Here is a 17,078-nt window from a genome sequence, read left to right on the forward strand (position 1 = left end):
TAATGGCGACAGAGGAATAAAGGAGATTTACGTTTTGCACAAAACTTTGGGTCCGTGTCCATCTCTTTGGGAGAGCCGCTTGTTTGAAGGTAGCGAAGGAATACTCGTGATATATATATATATATATATATATATATATATATGAAAGCCAAAATCCTGAAACAATCCTTCATGGGATCCAACAAGCAGGTACGGACCACGACGTGGAGAGTAAATTCTTTTATTGAGTTTGCAGGTTAAAGTGCGTAGTGCATAGAAATCTCACGCAAGTGCTCAGCCTGACGCGTTTCGACTGCCCACGGCAGTCTTGATCACATGACGCGCAGGACCAATGATTGACTTTATATAAGGTGACTAATAACACAACCGCTTAGATAATTGCCAACACATTTTACAAATAGACATGAATATAGGACTGCATTTTTTTTCATGTATATAAATAAATACAAATATTTTTCTAGGTGCTAGCACATTAGCCAATCAATGTTGAATGATAAAATATTACCACCACGATAGGAATGAGAATATAATTGTCCAATTAGAACATAGTGTTCCTATATGCTCATTACCATCTATAACATCGCTGTTTTAATGTTTAACATACAATGCTTAATAATGTTATCAATATTTGTGAACAATCTGATTATTTGATAAGAACAAAGTGTTCATTTACCACAACTCACAACTATCGAACTTCATTAAGGTGGAAATCATACTGTCCATTGTCAATAATTATATCTAAATGCTTAATGCATTTTTGTTAACATCTGATGACTGGCATATTTTCCTATTAGCAGAATAATTCTATGATACAATTTTTAAATAATACATTATTTTAAAAACACAAGTCCATAAAGATATATTAGGCATATTTTGCGGTAGTACTAGTTATGAACAATGGTGCAAAATCGTGCAAAGTAACGTGCTGGTATTAAAGTGCATAATAAAAGTAAACTTAATAAATTGAATATAAAGTACAAAGCAGCTTATAATTGATGTTTCAGACGTTGTTCCATGTTTCAAGTAATTTGAAGTGCAATGTCCATACAGATACACGCGTCATCCTCTTCAAAACTGATCATATTATTAGTATCTAATGAAATAAGGAAATCAAGATATTTTTGAATTAGAATTAAATACAGACCTAAAATGTAAAAACTGCTAAGTAGCCATGTAGGAACATATAAGTCTGAAAAATTCAATAATTGGCAGCAAAAGATCACATGTAATTGCAAAACTTAAAATGATGTCTAAAATGAATAAAATCTAATAGCTTAAAACTAACAATAAAATCCCATAAAACCAAATGAAATCTAGAAACCTAGATAAAACATGGTAAAATTAAGGATAAAACGTCAGTTAAAATAAACCAGGAACTGATCAATTCCTCAACATCATTAATTCATTATAAAAAGTTATGCAAATCTTCATTGTTATTAAGCCCATTTGGCATCTTAGTATCTAGTAACATAATAAATTCAGACTCCGCTTGTCTCAAACTTTTCTCCCTGTTTCCCCCTCTAATATTTTTGGGTATTGCACTAATAACATAGTAACTGAGGTCATTAAGGTTATTCTTGTGTACCAACTTTAAATGTCGCGCTACAGGATATGAGGGATTGGAATTGACCACAGCTCTCAAGTGTTGTAAAATCCTGTTAAAAACTTGCAACTTCGTACTGCCTACGTATAATAGATGGCAAGTGCATTCTAAAATATGGATTGCATATTCAGTTCTGCAAGTCAGATGTCCTTTTATTTTAACTGGATCAGGACTAAATGCTGTGACATATTCCGATACATTTTTTCCGAACTTACATGCGCGACAAGAATTACACTTAAAAAAACAATTTCTAGCCATTAACCAAGTATTAGAAGTCACCACCTCAGGACTATTTCTGACTAGAGCATCCCTCATTGAGGGAGCCCTTCTAAAAGTCAATTGGGGGAGTTCTGGCAGAATTTGCGACATAGTAATGTCTGTCCTAACTATTGGCCAATTTTTGTATAAAATTTTACGTATCTGTCTTTGTCTGCAATAATTAGTTATCAATCTGATGTTGCTTATGGATTCCGAGATAGTGGAGTCACTATCATTATTGCCGAGCCTTGATAATTCTTGGGCCTCATGAACAATGTGTTGATAAGCAACCAGAGCTGTATTATTAGCCTTGTCTTGAGCTAAGTGCAAATCAAAAGCCGCATAGCCCCTATTTAAAAATCTTTCAAATGTATCTTTTTGACAAGTTTTTAAATCTTCCTCATGGCTGCAAATCCGTTTAATTCTTAAAAATTCCCCATAGGGGATACTGCGAATAAGATGGCGAGGATGAGAACTTTTGGCATGTAATACAGAGTTCCCGTCTGTTGCTTTTCTGTGCAATCTAGTGTGTAGTGTGCCTTCTCTAATAAAGATTTCAACGTCCAGGAATTGCACTATGGTATTACTAATATTTGAAGTGAACTTGAGATTCAATGTGTTTTCATTAATTTCTTCCACAAAGGTATTGGCTGACTCCATGGTACCTTTCCAAATTAAAAAAAACATCATCAATAAATCTCCACCAATGGAGCACATGTTGTTCAAATACCATTTTGTGGGTGGCCATCAAAACATGCTCCTCCCACCAGCCCACGTGTAAACATGCGTAACTGGGGGAGAAGCATGCTCCCATGGCCACACCGCGCAACTGTTGGAATACTTCCTTGTTGAATAAAAAGTAATTATTGGTCAAACAAGTGGTAATCATTTTACAATCATTTTGTTATGCTCATACATATGTATACTTCTTTTGTCCAGATAATAACGAACTGCATTAATACCATCACTGTGGTTAATGCTGGTATACAGTGAACATATGTCCATCACTATTAAATGACAATCATTTTCCCATTTGACATTTTTCAATTTAGTTAAAAAGTGTCCAGTATCCCTTATGTAAGAAGGCAGGCTCTCCACAGATTCATGTAAAAAATAGTCTACATATTTCGACATAGCTTCAAGTAGACTCCTCTGTGCCGATATGATTGGTCTTCCTGGAACTGGTATTGTATTCTTATGTACTTTAGGGATAAAATATAAAATGGGGGTCATAGGGTGGTCATTTTTTAAAAAATTGTGTTAATTTTTAGTTAGTAAACCCACTCATTTCCATTGCAATAGTTCAGCAAATACATTTTCCTTTATTTGGTGCAATTCCTGGAAGCTAGCTTTCCTATAACAACTGGCATCATTCAAATGTCGCCATGCTTCCTCCATATATAAAGATCTAGGCCACAAAACAATATTGCCGCCCTTGTCCGCTTTATTTATAATGACTTCCGTGTGCTTCTGTAACTTGTGAATAAGTTTAATGTATTGCAGTTGAGAGCAATTGTAGCATCTTTTCTGTTTAAGAACATTGCAGTTCAATTTTTTAAGATCTTCAATCATACAGTCACTAAAAACATCGATCGCATCCTTTGGCATCATAGGAATAAATGTGGACGGAGGCTTGAATGGACTGATCGCTGGAGTATTGCACATAATGCCTGTTTCACTGAGGTTTTCTTGTGTAGAAATCCTTGTAGGGTTGTTATCGTTTATCAAAGAATGTGCTGTTAACAATGTATCTACATCTGAAGCTTGCAAATTTGAATATAATCCTTGTGGTGCTCTAGTTTGCGCTGCAATATTCACTGCGCTTTTCAGATGGAAATGTTTTTTCAATTTTAACTTACGGATAAACTTGAAAACATCCACTCTTGTTTGTGTATATTTGAAACAGTTAGTTGGACAAAATGATAAACCTAAAGATAACAGCTGCTGTTCAGCAGTTGATAAAGTTATTTCTGATAAATTAATCACAGTATTGTCCACAACATCACCATTTACCTTGTTTATTTTCGGTTGCTGTAGTTCTTCTTGCCTCTTCCTCTGTAGCTTCCTTTTCCGCCTCTGTTTCCTCCGTTGGTTCTTTCTACTTCTTGACCCATTGTTTGATTGCGTGGTCTCAGAGTTTGCCGGCGGTCCTCGACTAAAAAAGATAACTCTTCCCCTGGTGCAAAGTTGGTGGGAATTTGTAAAGTTTTGCGACCCATGTTGTCGTCTGATCCAATACTACTATCCACACTGCTTGATTCAACTGAGGAAAAATTCTCATTGGTTTGCATATGAGAAGTCGATGCTATGGTGATTTCACTATCATCACTAATTAGTGCTCGGCGGCGTTTTATATTATCAAATTTCTTCGAAAATGTGAACACTCGTCCAGTTTCATAGTCTTTTTTGTCTCTTGCAAACTAATAGATTTTCCTTTCTTTTATAGTTTCCTCATGTTTGTTCAGCCTGGATTGTATATCTTCGCGTCTTTTCTTTATTTGTTCTTTGTTAGCATTTTTTTCCAATAAAGTATTGACATCTTCTATTTCTTTTAGTATTTTTTCTCTGTCAATTTCAGCGTATTTTATTAGAATTATTACCATATTCATGGAAGCGTCTAAATTGTTGGTTGCCCACTCCTTCAACATCATGGGGTTGGGGTTTTCAAATGACGGCGCAATCATTATTGTTAATCCTCGCGGGACTCTCCCAACTTCTTTGTACTTTTCCAATGATTTCCTTTCCCACCATTTTGTCATCTCGGTACGATGTAGTTTTTCTAATCTTTTAAGCAGGGATTTGACATCATTGCTGTGGCTTAGATTGGTATCTTGAATGAAATATGTTTCTTCTGCTCTTGAAACATTAGAAAACAGAGCGTCCGCTGCTGTTTCTCGGTCCTTCAGCGCGTCCGCTGACGATAACATAGTTACGTAATCTGCATACACTACTCAATTATCCAAACGTGATCTTTACCAAGGATAAACAATACTATTTCCACTGTCTCCCCGCCTGCAATGTCTGCCTGTATGTTCCACTGAACAGCTTACCGTAAGGGTTGGACAGTCCGGTACCTTTGGTGTCCTCCGACGCCACGGGACCTTGTGAACAAATCTTCACGGCAGCCAAGCTCAGTTCCGACTCACAGCATGAGGAGTGCAGGGGGCTGGTCGGCAAATACCCGTTCCGGGTCATGTAACAAATTCACTTCCGTGATGCCGACTGTAAAACCGCCAGCCTCAAATGGAGAGAGGGTCCGTAATGACGAAGACAGCCATAATTCGTCCAAATTATAGGAAAGCCAAAATCCTGGAACAATCCGTAATGGGATCCAACAAGCAGGTACGGACCACGACGTGGAGAGTAAATTCTTTTATTGAGTTTGCAGGTTAAAGTGCGTAGTGCATAGAAATCTCACGCAAGTGCTCAGCCTGACGCGTTTCGACTGCCCACGGCAGTCTTGATCACATGACGCGCAGGACCAATGATTGACTTTATATAAGGTGACTAATAACACAACCGCTTAGATAATTGCCAACACATTTTACGAATAGACATGAATATAGGACTGCATTTTTTTTCATGTATATAAATAAATACAAATATTTTTCTAGGTGCTAGCACATTAGCCAATCAATGTTGAATGATAAAATATTACCACCACGATAGGAATGAGAATATAATTGTCCAATTAGAACATAGTGTTCCTATATGCTCATACCATCTATAACATCGCTGTTTTAATGTTTAACATACAATGCTTAATAATGTTATCAATATTTGTGAACACCAAACTCCCTTGCTTGTTGGCAGAAAGTCGAGCGCACACAGGTTTTCAGGAAAGAGCTGCTATTTATTTAGGACCTTTGGCATGACGCGTTTCGTTAATTCAAACTTCCTCAGATGCCGATAATCACAGCTGGTTCTCCCGCCCACCTTTCAAAACAACGAAGCCCTTCTACGATTGGCTAAGGCATCGCGGTCGTAGTATATATAGATAGATATATATATAAATAACCTACTGGCAGTCGCCTCTAAGTAGTTATAGGTAGGACCATGTTTCCATAGGAAAAGCATTTTTTGACTTGCTTTTAACTTTGGCACCGTTTGTGAAATCGGCACTAAAATGTCCAAAAAAAGGGTTCTGTGATTCTAGTTGTGCGAGGAAAGTTTCGGGGAGATCCGTGAAGCAGGGGCTGAGAAAAAGTGCTATTCCCATGTTAATTACAATAGGGAACATGACCACAGCCTGAACTGCTGGACTGAAATACAGCAAATTTGGCAGAAAGGTAGATTTTGTTCCAGACATCACGCTTTTTGTTATTTGGTTACAATTGGTTCAGTAATTTTGGAGATATTAAAGGAAATACAAATTTGAATATCTAGAGGCGTGAATCCTCTGAGGATTTGACTGTCTCCATGCTGATATCTGATTGGCTGCCAACACTTCAACAAGAAAGGGCTGGCAGCCATCTTGGGCCTCAACTTCTAAAAAAAACTTTTGCTGTGAAATAGCGACAGAGTCGGGAATCTGCAGCAAAAATTTCAAAAAACAAAAAAACAAGCACGGTCTCCCGCGCTTGTCTACATTATTGCCCCTGGGTGGGCCAGGTCCTGGTGCATGTGGGCATTAAAAAATAAAAGGAGGGGGGCACACAGGGCCCCCTTTCCTGGACTGTTTTTAGACCCGGGGACCACCACCTCCCTGGGCCTTATTTACATTATGGAGGGAGGACATGCGGACCACCCTCCATTGGGCTGATGAAAGCCCCACGGGTAACATTGAATGATATGCCAGGGGTCACGCAGACCCCCAAGCAATCATCACCTCTTTGGGACAGCACCGTGAAAGTGAAAGGAGGGGGGCAGTGTGGCCCCCCCTACTGGAGCCAATAATGGCCCTGGGGACCACTGCCCCCCAGGTCCAGCTCCTGCTGTATCCCCGGCAAGTCAGAGGAAACACTAACTCTGCTCCCAGCTTGCTGGGGGGTACAGTTTTAATCTGTTTTCCTGTCCACTGTCATATGAACTGGGAAGCATTTTTAGCAGCTCCCTACATGTGGGAGCAATGCCGGCTCCCGCAGGAGGCGGGGTGTCAGCTTGGACAGGCGGGGGCACACTGGTCTCCAAGGCACCCAGGGATATATGGCACAGGTGTGGGGCCATGCAGCCCCCCCTTCCTATTTGAATTGTGGTTAGGATCTGGGAGAAGGGCTCCCTGGGGCCATAATTGGCCTAAGGGGAGGTGCTGTACGGACCACCTCCTCATTGAATTTTGGCAGGCCCCTCTCCCCTAATATGTTTCGGCCTAGTCCCGGGGGATGGGGTCCTCGGGCCGAAGTTGGCCCGAGGAGTGGGACTGGGCTGCCCTCCTCCCTATTTAATTGTGGCTGGGCCCATGGGATGGGGTCTCTAAGGTTGTTCTGGCTCATATGCTCCTTTCACAGAAATAAAACTCCAACAGGATGCACTGACAAATATAAACACAGCTGGTGCCCCAGCTGAAACACCACTTCTGTAAAGAACAAATGATCCTAACTCCTGGGCTTGGTGAAGGCAAAGCAGGCATTATTTCTCTGCAATTCCATTTTGAAAAACGATCTGAAATGCTTTGTGTAGGTGAATGCCTTGTTGAGCTATTGGAGCGCATCTGTAGTGATTGTCCAGTAGGTTCTTTTTTTTCCTTACCTGGTGAGAGCAGAGTCCAAGGTTCTCCCTTCAAATTGCTATGAGTAATCCAATGTAGAAATCACTTGGAAGCTTTGCTTTTTGGACCTGCCCACCTTAGTAGTATACAAAGTTCTTCCCGCCTTTTGCCATCATGATGGACAGCTTAACAAGCCCCCTCCACACGTTTCCCACCAATTTTGGTGAGGGGATGTTGATGCCGAGTAATAAGAGAACATCTGCAACAAAGAATGAAGCACTCACTACATATAGTTGAAAAGAAAGACCCTTGTTTGGTGGAGATTTACCTATTTGTAGTCTCTTTTTTCTTCTCTATAGGAGGATTTATGTTATCACATATTTCTAGATAAAGACGCACCAGGAACAATCACATTGCCAAAATGCACACATGGTCACTGGTGACATTTTCTCATGCTCCATTACGCAGCTGTAGTGTAGAATACATCCTGGACATATTCCCAAGGACATTTTAGCACTTAGTAATAGTACTCCGCTTGGTTACATATCTAGTGCAAAACTGTGGACTCCTGTTGGATGAATGGACAGGTGCTTTTCCTTTGTGGCCCAGTCACTCACACAGCTACTGACACACCCACACAGACAATTAGACACTCACACACCCACTGACAGACCCACTCAGGCAATGACACACTCACTCACAGCCCCACTCAGACACTCACCCACCCACTCACCCACCCACTCACAGACCTACTCAGACTCTCACACACACTCATAGACCCACTCAGACACTCATGCACCCACTCACAGACACACTCAGATACTCTCACAACCACTCACAAACCTACTCAGACACTGAAACTGACTCACAGAACCACTGAGTGACTCCCACTCCCACTCACAGTCCCACTCAGACACTCATGGCTCACTCACAGACTGACTCAGAAACTCATGGAGTCACTCGCAAACCAGCTCAGACACTCTGACACCCACTCACAGACCCACTCAGACACTCATGCACCCAGTCAGGCACTCGTGCACCTACTCACACTTTCAAAGGTTACAGTTAGGAAATACAATTTAAAAAACCCTAGAATTCACTTGATAAACCAAAGGTTACAGGGACATTATAGTCAGGAAATAACATTTAACAAAATGTAGAAATTCACAGAAAAACCAAGGATTACAGGAACATTATAGTTAGGAAATAGAATTTTAAAAAACCTTAGAAATTCACTTAAAAACCAATGGTTACAGGGGCATTATAGTTAGGCTCAGATTTCACTCATACAAAAACATTGAAATTCTGCAGTTATAGTTACCTGAGCTACCTATAATTTAAATCTGTGCCACCTCCCTGGGGCACATATTTTAAAAAAAAAAGAAAATGCAGGGGAGGCCCTACACCCTCCCCCACAGCCCCGGGGACCACCACCTCCCCAGGGCACAGATTTAAATGAAAAATGAGGGGGAAGCCCTAGGGCCTCCCATGCAGCCCGGGGCCGACACCCCCTGGGGCTAAATATTGTAAAGTAATGAGGGAGTCTCATTCCCCTTCACATGCCCCGGGGTCTGCCACCCCGGGGTAAGATCTCAAACATTAAAGAGGGTTGGTTGTGGACCCCCAGGGGGTCATAATCAATGGTGATGGGAATCCCCTGGCCCCGTTGGACCGCCACCCCTCAGGGCCAGCTCCGATATGACCCAGGATGACCCAGACTTGTTTGCTGTGGCTAGACAGGAGCTTTTCCGCTTCTGCCAAGTCACAGCAAACACTGCTCTGCTTTCGACAAGTGAGAGCAAAAAATGCTCTTGCTTGTTGAAAGTAGAGCAGAATTGGTTTCACAGACAGTGAGCTGCCTTTCCAGCACACCTTTTGTTACCTCAAGTAAGTCCCACACAGTGGGATTACTGAGAGGTCTTCGAAGGCCATGCCCCCTTTCACCACCACTCTGCAAACATGGCTCCTGGCGCAATACTGGTTGTGGAATGAAATCCACTTTAGTCCTGAGGGACCTTGGGTGCCAAGAAGCCCTCCTGGTACCTCCTGTAAGTCCTACACCGTGGGATTCCTGAGGACTGGTTGGCGGCTCGTGCCTTTTCTCCACCACTCTGCAAAAGCGACTACTACTTTTAAAAAAACATACAAATTCACTGAAATAAAGAAAGGTTACTGGGACGTTTATAGTTAGGAATGAGCATTTAAAAAACCTTAGAAATGTACTGAAAAAAAACAAAGGTTACAGGGACTTATAGTTAGGAAACAGAGTTGATAAAAACATAGAAATTCACTGAAGAAACCGAAGGTTACAGAGACTTTCTAATTAGGTTTCACTCGCACAAAACCAGTGAAATTCAGCTGTTATAGATATGGAGCTAACTATAACTCGCGCCCCTGTAATGCACTGCTTATGACCACCCATATTAAATCACTGATGACATGGTCAGTGACATCACTGATGACATCTCAACTGACATCACTGATGACATAATTCACAGAAACTCTGACACATCCACTCACTCCCCATATAACCTTTCATATACCCACCCCAACTTCCACATTACCATTCTCGAACCTATTCACACATCCATACCAGTATTTACACAGCCACACACTGATTAATAGATCAACACACACACATCCACTCACTCACCTATACAGCTACTCAGATACACTCCCGCACTAATACAGCCACTGACATATCCAATCATACGCCCATACAGCCACTCATTCACTGAGGCAGTCACCTATAGAACTACTCACACACCTACTCACTCACCCATACAATCAATCACACAGCCACTTACTCACCCATACAGTTACACACACACTTACTCACTTACTCATAAAGGGACCGATTCACAGAACTAACTTAAGACAAAATCCTAAACTTACTACCATTTACTCATTTTAGTATTCACAGAAGGCACTTACTCATTTTGGTATTCACAGAAGGCACTTATACATTGATGAGTAAGTGCCTTCTGTGAATACCAAAATGGGTAAGTGCCTTCTGTGAACACCAAAATGAGTATGTGCCTTCTGTGAATACAAAATGGTAGTAAGTTTAGGATTTTGTCTTAAGTTAGTTCTGTGAATCGGGCCCACAGATAGTAACACATACTCACTCACCTATACAGTCACTGACACAGGCACATACTCAACCATACAGCCACTCTCACATTCACTCACTCACCTATACAGTCACTCACATACCTCATCACTCATGTATGCTGCCTTTCACATACCCAGTTACCCATATACCACGTGCACATGCACTCCTGTCGGCGTGTGCACACTCCGCTTACACGGCTAACTTTCATTTCAGCATGGAGCTCGGAAACATTGGAACTGCATCTCAGTCACAGCAGCTTTGCATGATGACTGGCAGGAAGTGAACCTCTCACTGACTTCAGCATAGACGCTGTTTAATAAAGAAACAGCAAGCTTATCACTGCCAGAGGTGTAAAACAGCGTCTCTAATTAGTCTGGCAGAAACACTTGTCTCATAGGAGCAAAGGTAAACTAAAATAAAATAAGACAAGGCATCGTGTTCTAAGTTGTGCAACCCTGGAACTAAATGCATAGACTACAGGGCGACATTGACGATCAGAAACAAATGCATACATAGCACATTCTTGCATTAGGGAAAACATGTGCAAACCACCATTAGAAAAGGAAGCTAAGTTAAGACAAAAACTAAAATGGGAACTAAATGTGAGCTACACAACAAGTTGGGCCTCATTGATGCGACCTCCTGCTCTTTTCTAAACCTTTATTGCGAAGATAATATGGCTCAGTGATGCCACGAGGAAGGCTTTCCTGCAACCACAGTAAGGAAGTGGGTTATGGAGAAACAAGATGCCGTCACAATCAGCTAGAAGGTATAGTCAACTGAGTAATTCTCCTCTCCAAGATCAAACTAAAATTTAAAAAACATAATGGAGAGCATATGTGAATGTAAAGATTGATATAAAAACCATTACAAAAGTCATCAGTTATGGATGCGCAGAGAGAATAAACACAGCCAATACGTTTTGCCAATTTCTTGTTGTGCATGCAGTGGAGACTCAGACAACAAGCATATATGCACCGCACAGGCAGCACATTAATGCATGCTGTCAGTGTGCCAGTTGGTTTTGTGTGTGCAAATGCCAGTGAATGTGTTGTCTGTAAGTTACTCTATTGTTTTTATTTGCAAGTTGTCTACAGCACTTGGGACATCTTATGGGACTCTTATTAACTTGGGGAGGGCAGTCTTTAGGTAATGGGTGGGTTTTGACCTATTTGAAAAAAACATTTATTTAGAAATTTCTTAGTGTCTCATATATGACTGAAAATGAATTCTGGGAAGAAGACTGTGTTTTCGAAAATTATGGTGGCTTCATATGCAGCAGTGGAACCATAAGCGTGCTGATCTGAGTTTTTGTGCAATGATGCACATGTATTATGTACTAAATGTGATGGAATATGTAGTGTGTGACTGTTCATGTATGCTGTTACATTTTGGTTGTTTACATGAAAGACACATTCTAATGGGAGTGTTGAACATATTATCTGCTCAGGCTTAAACTATCTTAAGGTGTGTACTGCAACCTGTACCCTGTATACCAAAATATACTAGCTTTGGATGTTAATACTATGGGACATTCACATGTCTTAGCTGTTGCTTTCCACGTGAATTATTCAAGAATGGAAAACGTGTGACATTGATTTGACGATATAGGTTGTTCCTATCTCATACCTGTATTCTGATTTATATTTCCCAGCACTATCTTACAGCACTAGGAAGCAATTTGTCCATCCCGTTGATTCTATCCAAAGAGCTTTGCCTGATGCATGACCCTGTGACTCAAAGCCACCTCATCAGTACCACCTTCTTTGTCTCAGGAATCTGTACCATAATACAAGTCATTTTTGGAGTCAGGTAAGTGACAGAGGTGACATCTCTAATTATAATGCTTGACAGAGATCAGTCTTATGGTCCTTGGAGTCCACTTCTTTGTTCTTGGTACAGGAGGGAGTGCAGGTCCAGTCCTTCTCAGGTTGCAGACACCAGGTTCAGTTATCTTCTGATCTTCCTCAGGTCTAGGAGTGTTCTGAAGTGGGTGCCTGGAGATGCCACATTTATGCCTGGCATGAGCTAGTGGGTAGGAATGACCCCTGGGGATGCCCTAACTAATGGGTTAAAGGTTCCTGGGGCTAACTTTACCTACTTTGAACATTTCAAAGATTGTCGAAGTCTTTGGCCACACTAAACTTGAGTTTTTAGGATGGGGTTATGTGGGGAGTGTACTATATAATCCCAGTATCCTCCCACATCTAACACTAAAATCCAGTTTGAGGCAGGTCCTGTACCCACAACAACCTCAGAGACAGATGTCTAGTAGAACAAAGGCTGAGTTTTCAGAATTCAGAATGTAGATGACCATGCATTTTTCGTAATCCTGTTTCTCTCATTTGCAGTGTGCCCCAACTATTATATGTAAACCCAAAAGACCCACAAAACAGACTTTGACACTGTAATGTAAAAAAGACACCCACTGTGATAAGACGTATCTGTCTGGTGGACAAGAAAAGGCCCCATGCCAAGTGTAACAAGCACCCCAGAAGACCTGTCACGAAAGTTGTGGCATTCAAGCATGACTTGGCACTTTAATGTAAATGAGGATATTCCCATCCACACTCTGAAAATTCTGTCAGGTTCAAATAGATAGTCTCTGCCCATTCACAGCAGCCTATTGATTTCTCCGGGGAGCAAATTCACACCTCATTCCTGCCTACTTAAAAACGAATTACTGTCTGGCAGTAGTGGGAGAGCAAAATGCATATTTAGCTTCTAGGGAACTTCAGGTAAGGCAAAGGTCATTTTTTAATTGCCCCCTTTCCAAAATATTTAGAAAGAATCTAACTTCACCAATAAATTGGATTTTAAATAGCTATTAAAAATGGTTGTTTTTCTAGCTACTCCCATTCCTAAAATACAGTATTAGTATTTAATAGTGCATCCTCGTGTTTTCCTATGAAACAGTCAGCTTTGCTGCAGTGAACATAAGCTTTGAGGTGCTTTGAGGCACTGTAAGGACATGTTCAGCATTAAACATGTACGTGTTCCCCTTTTAAATACCATGGGCAATAAGGCCTACATAGGGGTGACCAATTAATATTTAAATGGAAGGTTTAGGCCTGTCAAAGGGGGTTATTTTGAAGGATTGAATTTGCACTATAAAACTACACAGCCAGGCTACAATGATAGGCCTGAAGGCATGCTTTTCAGTGCGGCTGCTGTGGGTGGCACAATGAGTGCTGCAGTGCACTGGTAGCATTTAATTTGCAGTTCCTATGTACACTTGCTTCTATAAAGTAGGATCATATAGGCAAATAAACCGACCAGATGTATATCAATTTTACCATGTAGAAAGGAGGAGCACAAGCACTTTACCTCCAATTAAAAGGGGTATAGTGCAGAGTGCTATAGCCAGCAAAAATAGGGTTAAGCAAAAAGGCAAAAACAAATCCTGCAGAAAAGGCAGTAACCTTGAATGAGGCAAAGCTATATCACTTTCCTTTGGTCCTTAGGGTCAGGTTTTTAGACCCCGCTCTATTTATCCAGTTTTGATTATGAGTCTTTCTACCGGATTAGTCCTCTAGTCTACCTGTAATAAGGCAAATATGACAGAGTCATTAGTTCCTCAAAGTGCTGTCTCTTTTTTGACCGGTAAGATCATTGCCCTTTTAGGAAAATCCATTGCAGCTACATTCAAACAAACGGTAAAGTGAGTCCTACTGGCCAAATAAAATAATACATTGCGCATGTCGATGTCTATCGGCGATGATTCAAATTAGCACTGAAATGTATCTGAGAAAAAAGCAGTATGGCTGACAATAAAATCTGAATCTTGCACATAGAATATGCAGTACATTCAAAGACAGGATAACATCTCTGTGTCTTTGTCTGAATATAGTTAGTACAATTCAGATGTTATTACAAATCTGTAGACTATGCATAACAACCTTTTATTGCCACTCCTGCTGTCTCTTTAAAAAATACAACTGCCTCACAAAGATAAAGAATTTTAAAATAAAAAAAGGTTTCACTAGCCAAAAATGGCTTCAACCTGTGAGCCAACATGCTCTTCCTATTTACATGCTGCTTCCTGAGTGATTAAGGGGCATATTATCAAGAAACGGCGTTAAAATTATCGCTGCTTTAGCGGCAGAAAACTGCCGCTAAAGCGGCGATAATGGGCTTGATAATATGCCCTTGAGAATTCCCATAGAAGCCCATGTTCTGGTGTCAACATGGGCTTCCATGGGAATTCTCCAGGGCATATTATCAAGCCAATTATCGCCGCTTTAGTGGCAGTTTTCTGCCGCTAAAGCGGCGATAATTTTAAATCCGTGCTTGATAATATGCCCCTAATATTCTGTTTTATACTTTGTTTGTTTGGGAATGAGCATTTATAAGTACATTAGTTTTTTGGATTTTGTGTGTGTGTCTGTGCTTCTAATTTATGGAAGCAAGTAGTGTGTAAAATTTATTTATGCCTGTTAGGTTAAATTCAATTGCTGTTGTCAGGTAAGTAAAAACGCAAGGGGAGAAGTGAAAAACTTTGCGATCAGGGGAGTTGTGAATGAATTAAATATAAACAATTTTAATTTACTTGTAATTTAGATGGCCATGGGTATTTCCGCCAGGCACAGGTGGTTGGCTCCCGCTGTAGTGCAAGTAGAGCTGCATCTGTGCGAGACGACAGTGGCCATGTGACATTGCAGTTGCCAATGGTTCACGAGGAGGCAGATGTGTATGTTCATCTCGAAGGGTGGGCGATAATTTCCGTTCCGCTCGCGGAAATTGCGAAATTTCGTCATTTTCGCGTTCCGCACGGAACGCGAAAATGTCGAAACTTCCGCAATCCGCGGGGGAACGGAAATATGCAGGGCAGGATTCATTCTGGCACGATGCTCCTGTCATTTTAAACCTCAACAGGAAGCCCAAACTGATTTAAAGCAGGTGCCCGAGTTGAAGGTCACTTTCAGTAACGCATTAATCAGCACAAAAGATTTGTGAGCACGGTGGAGGCTAGGCAGGTGTGCTTTCTCCCCATATCTACCGTCAACAATTTGCTGTAATCCTTGATGGAGGTCTGAGCATCCATGAGTTTCTCGAGCGTAATCCCCGTGTAGTTCCTGACACCAGGAGATTGTGTCTCCTCATCTGCTGCTCTGGTCGGTCTCTGACCCTTTATAAACAAGAGGCATGTTAACTGCATAGAAGCCCCGCCGTTTGGCCCCAGCCCACACACCAGTGGCGTGCAACGTCTTCCCGCCCATTCCCCACTATGATGGACAGCTCACTCACGGGACCCCGGCGCCCATCGGCGCGGTGGCAAAAGTTACAGACACACATGGTCGCTGGAGACAACTCTTCTGGCCCTTTACGCTGCTGTAGTGTAGGAAAAGCACTATACATTTCATTACCCACCGAGGTAGCACTTACTGATTAGCCAGTAGAAAGTACTCCAGTTGAGTATTGCACAAAACTGTGGCATCTTCTTGTATGCAGGGCAGGATTCCTTCTGGCATGATGCTCCTGTCACAAAAATTAAACCTCAACAGGAAGCACTTACAGATATAAATAAAGCAGGGGCCCGAGTTGAAGGTCAAATTCAGTAACGCATTAATCAGCACAAAATAGTTTGACAGCCACGTGTTTGAGTGTGAAGCACAAGGAAGTGAGAAAGAAAAAGGTTTTACTCACATGGGACCCAGCCGGGCGCCAAATGTGAGGGGAGTGAGACTGACAACAGGAATGATGGCACTGTGTGTTGAATCAGGTGGATGGGGAGCACAGCGATTCGTGCAGTGCTTGTGGTTCTCAGGAACGTGATTATTGAAGCATCCGGTGCGGTGACTTCAATTTGCTGATGCAAAATTGTCAGGGGACTCAATCAGTCAATCCTGTGGGAATGTGTTTCTATTCAATGATATTCTCCGAGAAATTAATGCGTGCAGCCGCTATGCATTGGTGTAGATCTGCAGCCGTCTGTCTACACATTCCTGAGACCCATAAACACTGCACGAATCGCTGTGCTCTCCATCCACCTGATTCACCACACAGTGGTTTGGTCCCATGTGAGTAAAACCTTTCTCTTTCTCACTTCCTTGTGCTTCACACTCATCACGTGGCTGTACAACTATTAGCTCAGATGTCCCTACATTCTTAAGTCCTGAAGAGACCCTTCATTGCACAAAGGGTCGAAACACCGCTGACAAAAACTAAAGCGAACCATTACTCAGCGCTTATTATTTCACAAAGACGCTGTTTTCATTTTGTTATTGCTTAAAAATGGTCGACTTTACAAACATTGTGAAACCAAGTGTATATGTCTCAAATATGTCACTAATGTTTTAGGTTCCATGTTCATTGGTGACACTACGCACCATTTTCTTTGTTTTTGTAAAAAAACTGTAAAAATCTTTTTTATATAATTAGTGATTGTCATAACCAGCAACATAGGTGTATATAATTTCTTCTCCTTTCGGCATCAACTCAACTCATTTGTATTG

General features: G+C 41.4%; 1 pseudogene across 1 annotated transcript in view; it reads left to right on the forward strand.

Annotated features, from left to right (window-relative positions):
• The first annotated feature begins 5,122 nt into the window (after positions 1-5,122).
• Positions 5,123-17,078, forward strand: part of LOC146854205 (solute carrier family 23 member 1-like) — a 260,981-nt pseudogene continuing 249,025 nt past the window's right edge. Inside the window, exons 1-2 of the transcript XR_014980995.1 lie at positions 5,123-5,203; positions 12,278-12,435. The product of XR_014980995.1 is annotated as a solute carrier family 23 member 1-like (transcript). The remainder of the gene's footprint in view (positions 5,204-12,277; positions 12,436-17,078) is intronic.

This window comes from Triturus cristatus, chromosome 4_1 (genome assembly GCF_964204655.1).
Source record: "Triturus cristatus chromosome 4_1, aTriCri1.1, whole genome shotgun sequence".
Classification (NCBI taxonomy): domain Eukaryota; kingdom Metazoa; phylum Chordata; class Amphibia; order Caudata; family Salamandridae; genus Triturus; species Triturus cristatus.